This window comes from Mus caroli, chromosome 18 (assembly GCF_900094665.2).
Source record: "Mus caroli chromosome 18, CAROLI_EIJ_v1.1, whole genome shotgun sequence".
Taxonomy (NCBI): domain Eukaryota; kingdom Metazoa; phylum Chordata; class Mammalia; order Rodentia; family Muridae; genus Mus; species Mus caroli.
In genome coordinates this window covers 1,148,992-1,156,601 of record NC_034587.1, presented here as the reverse complement: position 1 = coordinate 1,156,601, position 7,610 = coordinate 1,148,992, and positions in this window count along the sequence as shown.

Here is a 7,610-nt window from a genome sequence, read left to right as displayed (position 1 = left end):
GAGGAGGAAGGGGAAGGAGAGAAGAGAAGAGAGGAGGAGGGGAAAGGAGAAGGGAGGGGACAACAGAGGAGAGGAGAAAAGGGGAGAGAAGGAGAGGGGGAGAAGAAGGAGAGGAGAGGAAAGGGGAGAGGAAGAGAGAAAAGGAGAGGAAAGAAGGAGGAAGGAGAGGACAGGGGATGAGAAAAGGGGAGAGAAAATGAGAGAAGAAAAGAGGAGAAGAAAAAGGAAGAGAAAGAGAAAGGGAGAAGTGAGGAGAGGGAAAGAGAGGAGAAGACAAAAGAGAGGAAAGGAGGAGAGGGGAGGGGGGAGGGGAGGAGAAGGGAGGAGAGTTTATTGGAGGTACTCAACTGGAATTGCATAAACTAGATACTGGATCATAGTAGTTGAACAGAAAGGGGTGAAGACATAAAAGAAAGGTAGAAAGGTTCGTCAGAAAGGGTTAGCCTGGGACACAGTTACATAACTGACCTCTAGTGGGCAGATAGGTGGCTTTCGCAAATACTGGCTTTTTACACTCTAAAAGCATCTACATGGATAGTTGAAAATAGAGCCTCAAATCTCCAGAGATAAACTCTAAATTCACAGACTTGACTCAGATCTGGACATGAGAGAGGATAATATCACCAAAGAAGGATGAGGGAATATATCTAGAGAAAAGGAGGAAAAGGGGGCTCTTGACAAATGGCCGTTATGTTTACATAATCCCACTTGGGAGAGGAGATTGGACCAAAAAGAGAGAAAACAGCCTAGTGGGCAGACATAGAGAGCAAAAGGAATGCCATGGAACTCCCGGAGACTGGGTGAACGGGCATCCAGTGGCTCTGATTCCTATAGGATTATCCTGACTGATGACTAAATCAAGGGGGCTGTAAACCTGGATTGTAAAGGCCAGAGCACAGCGCATGTGCAGAGGTTGCACTGGCAAAATGAAGAGCAGTGGAGTGGGGCTATGGCCGACTCAGCTGCTGGAGAACTAAAGTGTACCAGAGAAGCAGGAAGGGGATTACGGAAAGGCCCAGAAGTCAGATGAGAGGAGCAAGGCTTCCTGGGAAGGCTAATACTTCCTGATCATCCAGTTTCCCTGGCTGCAGTGAGCTTCAGGGTGAAACAAGGGAAGACAACTTAGTCTAAGCCCCAGACACCTTAAAGCTGTGCTCTTGCTGCGCTGCTCTCTTTGGTTCATTACTGTTCTTTCAGCAAGAACCTGGGCAGGCACTGTTTTTCCAGTCACAAGGCCAAATGATCAAAGTCAGGAAAGAGCCCATGTTCCTACTGTTCCCAAGATACCCTAACACTGCTTTGTGAAGCTCTTAATATCACTTAGCTCCTGGTACTCAACGGGATGAAAAACTTTCACAGAGTGCTAACTATTCCAACAAAACCCACTTGAACTCTTACCCATTCCTTGCATCTGACCTTGACATTTCTTGAAAATAAACCCCAGCTAACTAGCTCAAAGGAGCAGGGACAAAGGATGGGGTGAACAGTTAGATAAAAGATTTCTGTTTTGTTTTAATTAAGAGAAAATGTTTCATCTTTATGGCCCTGGTGGGTCTAGAACTCACTATATAGAATAAGCTGCCCTACTGCCAAGACCGAAATGCGTGCCACCAGTCGAAGCTGAGATAAAGAATTTTGGATGTTCCTAAGAAGTATTCCCAAACCTCGAAGCATCCAGGCATTCCCACATGTGTGGAAACTGCCAGTAATCTGTGTGTGGAGAGTTGTACTGAAACAGCTGTCTTCTAGATGATGGTGACAAGGGCTTGCTGCTCTGGTCACTTTCTTGGTCCTGTGGGGAAGACAGAGCAGCTCTCCCTCCGCTTCCCTATAAGCCAGGAGACTCAGGCTTAGAAAGTGAGAAGCTGGCCTGGAGGAGGCAGTGAGACTGAGATCTGAACTTAGCCACCTCATGCCAGAGCCACTGTGTGAAGCAGCCTGTAGCTGGGCCACATTTGTTTTCATCATACTGGACAAGCAGAATGGATCATTTGAATTTTGTACTTTTCTAAAACTGGGTGACCATGTGGTTATGAAACATTTGTCGGTTTCACATTCCAACAGGTTGTCTGTCATATTTATCCTGAGAAATATGAGTGGCTGAGGGGGCACATGCCAGCAAGCAAAGGCAGGGCACAGATGCTGTAGAAGGCCATGTCTGCATCACTGCCCTCTGCAAGAGTCCTGTCAAAGCACATCTTGACTTACAGATGGACATTCAAACACAGACAGACAAGGCACCTGCTGGAGCAGGGTGTGGCAAGGGTGTGGCTGGGACTGGTGCTGCAACTATGACTGTAACAAAGCCTCTTTTTCTGTTAAGTAGATCAAGGAAGGTCCTCCTGACTTCCTTCATCCGTCCTCCAGGGTATCATTCTCAGAAGGGCTCAGCTTCAAGAGGAAGTATGTTTCCTAAAGTAGGAAAAATATGAAATAGTGTAAGCCAAAATAACAAGGTGCATACAGGGATTTTAAACAAGTTCTGGTGATCTAAAGCTAAGCATATTCGTGTGCACATTCAGCTCAGCTATTTTATGAATTTGATGAGTAGCCTGTGCATAGAGTAACATTTTCTGCATCTTTGGGAACCATGTTTGTGAAGCTGTGTGATTTAGTGATTGAGAATGGAGAAGCTCTGATGAGGACAGGCCTCTGCTGATGAGGACACAGTGCATTTTCTTACTTTTGAACAGTGGACTGCATGGTTGATAAGTTTGAGATTCTTAGGTGAGAACAAACAGCATAGGAGTTGCGAGTGAAGTCAGAATCCTCAAATTACAGTGGTCCTTCCTTATCCACAGGGTAAGCCTCATCCCCTTGGATATCTGAAATCATGAAAGATGCTAGGTTCTATACAAATGTTTGCTTCCTATCTATACATAACTATGACACTATCAAACAACAACAACAATAATAAAGTAGGAAATTATAACATACTATAAAAGAAGTTAAGTGATCATGGTCTCTCTCAGAGTATTTGACTGTACTGAACTCAATTTTCCTATGGTAGCAGGAGACACCTACTTGGCAAAATGGAGATGGGCAATGTTCTCTGTGATATCACATTAGGGCACTAACTAAGGGTACTAGAACACAAGCATCATGATGCCACAACAGACATTCTGATAACTGAGATAGATACTAGGTAACTGAGAACCTGGTAGTACATACACTGGGTAGTACATATACAGTGGACAGAGGAGATGGATGATGTCTGGTGGGCAAATGGAACAAGACAATTATGAGTAAATACAATGTCTTTGTGGTAGTTTGAATGTGCTTGGTCCAGGAATGGCACTATTAGGAGGTATGGCCTTGTTGGAATAACTGTGGCCTTGTTGGAGAAAGTGTGTCACTGTGGGTGTGGGTAATGAGACCCTCCACCTAACCACATGCAAGTCCCCTAGCAGCCTTCAAATGAAGATATAGAATTCTCAGCTCCATCCTGCCTGGACACTGCCACACTCCCACCTTGATGATAATGGACCTCTTAACCTGTAAGCCAGCCCCTATTAAATGTTGCCCTTATAAGCCTTGCTTTGGTCATGGTGTCTGTTCACAGCAATGAAACCCTAACTAAGACAGTCATGAAAGGCATCAGTAATGGAATCATGGATTGTTCTATAATAAACTAATGAGTGCTGCCAGCCATTTGCAATACTCTAACCTTAATAGGATCCTGAGCTAATGAAAGAATGTGGACTGTGAAGACGAAGTAATTGGACTGTGATTAGTGACATTGACTGTGGATGTGGTGTTTATTGTATAAGAGAACATTCTTTTCTTGACTCTGTAGCCCAAAGTGACCTTAAACATGATCTTACTGCTTCGACCTCCCAGCACACACACACACAGACACACACACACACACACTCATGCTCACACACACAGACACACACACATGTACACAGGCTCACTCATGCACACATAGAAACACACACATTTGCACGCACACATAGAATCACACACACACACTCACATGAAAAAGAATACAGAAAGGAGACAGAGATACAAGAGTGAAGAGGAGAGAAAACCAACACAGAGGGAAAAAAGTAATGATTTTAGCAGAGAATACAAGTTTCATCTTATGAATAATTCCTTCTTTTGCATGTTTGAAAATTACCAAAATAGGAATTTGGAGTCAGGGTTGATGATACTTAGGGACATGTGGGTGATGATTGATTCCAAGTGAGAGATGAGAATAGCAATGTTCTCCTGAGCTGGAAAAAGGTGCCTGCCACTGCAGAGGACTGTAATTCAAAGTGTGTAAAACTCTGCCTGAGCTCACCCAGGTGGTCATTACACTAGTGCCCAAGCTTGAGGCATGAGGGATCTCCCCTTACCTTGGGCTTTGCCAGGTAGAAAGAACAAATGCTAGTCACCAAGCAAAGAGAGTAGAGGCATAGGAGCTCACAACCAGAGGACAAGGAGCCTGTGTCTAACTGTACGTGTGCCAGCACTGTTTCCCAGCTCCCATTTATACCTTGACCATTGGTAGAAGACCCTCCATGGCTCTCAGTCCATTCTGGCTCCTGCATCTATCACTATTATTCAGTATCCCCAAGACATCTACTCATAATCATAATTTTGTAGCATGAACCAAATTACATCCTTTTCAAGTTTTCTGTCAGGTCATATTTTAACTTGTTACAAGAAACAAACAATCAAAAAAACAAAAACAAAAAATCCTCAATAACTTTTTGAAAGTATAGGATCAAAACTGATTGTTTAAGTAATGTCTTAGTTAGGGTTTTACTGCTGTGAGCAAATACCATGACCAAGGCAAGTCTTATAAAAGACACCACTAAATTGGGGCTGGCTTGCAGGTTCAGTCCATCATCATCAAGGTGGGAGCAGGGCAGCATCTAGCCATGCATGGTTCAGTCAGAGCTGAGAGTTCTACATCTTCATCTGAAGGCTGCTAACAGAATACTGGCTTCCAGGCAGCTAGGATGAGGATCTTAAAGCCCACACCCACAGTGACACACCTACTCCAACAAAGTCACACCTACTTCAACAGGGCTACACCTTCTAATAGTGCCACTCCCTGGGCCAAGCATATACAAACCATCACAAGTGATATACACACGTACCCATGCTCTCAAGGTAGAAATAGCTGCATTCAGTCTGTGATCTGGTATGAACTGATACCAGTCGAGCAGAGAGAACAATCTGGAAATAGAAGGCCTGGACCTGGGTACCCTGAAACTTCATTTCTTTCCATGAAACCTGTCACAAATATCAATTGTGGCTTTTCCAAAATAAACTTTCTTGCAAAGTCTGATTGTAAAGGCCATTGAGGGACAGCATTGTTGCTTTTCTATAGTCCAGCAAGTACTTTCTCCAGAAGGGCATAGAAAGACTGATTCAGCCTAAGAAGCTTTATGCTTCTGTTCTGGGGACATGACTGGTGTTGCTGAATGGTATCATGGGCTGGATAATTGTGCTAATTCTTAACCCTGGCTGTTAAGAGGTTCAGAATCACATCAGATTCCCATCTGTGATCAAAGCCATGTGCCCTGGCTGCCTTTGCATCCTTGTAGCCCAGGTTGGCCTCAAGCTTGCTCTTTAGCCAAGAAAGACCTTGAAGTTCTGGTTCTCCTGCCTCCATCTCCCACTTGCTGGGATGACAAGGGTGTTCCACCATGCCCAGAGATGCTTTCGACTTCTTATTTTATTCCAGCTGTCATTGTGTAAGTCACTTTGACATCTCAGGATGAGGAGGTGTGGAAATCAGGAAAAGAGCAGTAGCTGAACCTGAAATACCTCAAGGCTGCTCCACTAGCAGGCTATTCCTCCAGCAGGCTGTTCCTCCAGCAGGCTGTTCCTCCAGCAGGCTGTTCCTCCAGCAGGCTGTTCCTCCAGCAGGCTGTTCCTCCAGCAGGCTNTTCCTCCAGCAGGCTGTTCCTCCAGCAGGCTGTTCCTCCAGCAGGCTGTTCCTCCAGCAGGCTGTTCCTCCAGCAGGCTGTTCCTCCAGCAGGCTATTCCTCCAGCAGGCTGTTTTCAGGCTGCATATGTGCCAGCAGAATCCAGGCAACTTCTGGAACACATGTGCTGCAGCCAGCACCTGACCTGAGTCCACATTCAATGTAAGAAAGGCAAAGTTTCATCCAGTGCTCTTAACTGTCAAGAGCAATACAATGGAGCTGTCAGATGGGTATTTTGTGATGTGCAGATGCTATGAAGGAAGAGTGTACTGCTGCAATGCTCTACCACCCCAAAGTGTCACACCTGCATGACTTGATGACACATAAATTGCACCACAAGACCTGGGAAAAATGGGAACTGCATTGTAGATCTGCTGTACCAGATATCATAGTCTATGACAATTTTGCAATAGACTCCACTATCCCACATTTCTCTATTCCATGTGTGTGGGTTTACATGTGTACAAAAACATAAAGTACATGTGCAGATTTGTGCTTATACATATGGAAACCAACCTTGGTCAACCTTGAGTGCCATTCCTCAGGAGCCAGCCATCTTGTCTTCTACGGCATGGTCTCTCTTGCCTTGGAACTCTCCAATTGGGCTAGTAAGACTGGCTAGTGAACCCCTGGGATTCTCCTGATTGTTTCTGCCAGATTGGGGTTGTAAGAATCCATCACCATGCCTTTTAAAGGGGAAATTGAACTCAGATTCTCAGCACTACACTGACTACATTGCATAGCCCCATTGTTCCATTCTTACATGAGTAAGTTGCCTGTAGTCAAGTGGCCATAGTTAAGGATGAGTTAATGTCATAAGGCACTGGATTCCAGGTTCCTCGCTTACTGTTGGCCATGCCCACTGACGATCCACACCTCTGTTTTTCCATGTATCCTATACCTAGTTGTCATTGTCTTTTTTTCCCTCAGGTCAAAGTACTACATGGTCTACAAAACACTTTAATTCTTCATAGGAGAAGAGCCTCAAAAACATAAAGCCACATGGAATAAAGTAAAAGACTCACTAGACAACTGGCCAATTGGATTCAGGGTTCAAATGTCAGAGAAGACACCTTGCACCAGAGAGGTACCCATGAATGTCACAAAGCTTGTGGAAATGCCTGGAGAAGTCTATCAGCCTATGTGAAACATTTGTAATTCCAATATTTAAATGCTACTCTGGGTCTGGCCAGCATGGTGGACATACTGAGAAAGGACCCCTATGAACAGGTACAAAAGCAGGAGAGTGAGAGCTCTCCCTGAATCACCTGGTTTCTGTTCAGACATCTGCTGGGACTGCTGACACTTGAGCAACTAAACAGTGTCACCAGGAGCACACACAACACTCTAAGTTCCCTTGGGAACACCTTGCCACTTCAGAAAGCATACCTTCACATCAGAGCAATCAACAGCATTATGGTCTAAAACTTCTTTCCCTCTAAGGGGAAAAGTGTTGCAAGAAATATTTAAAAATGAACCTGTCAACTCTCCATGGGCCAGGCCATACTTCCATGCTCCTTTTGGCCTGTCAACTCTCTGGTCACACCAGACCACTGGACCATCTCTCCAGAGGTTACCTCTGCTCGCGATCTCTCTGATGGGGGCCCCCGAGTTCCTCTCGCTACCATGTAACACCCCACACCCCACAGTCAGCCATCACATCACAATACCCAGTACCCAGGT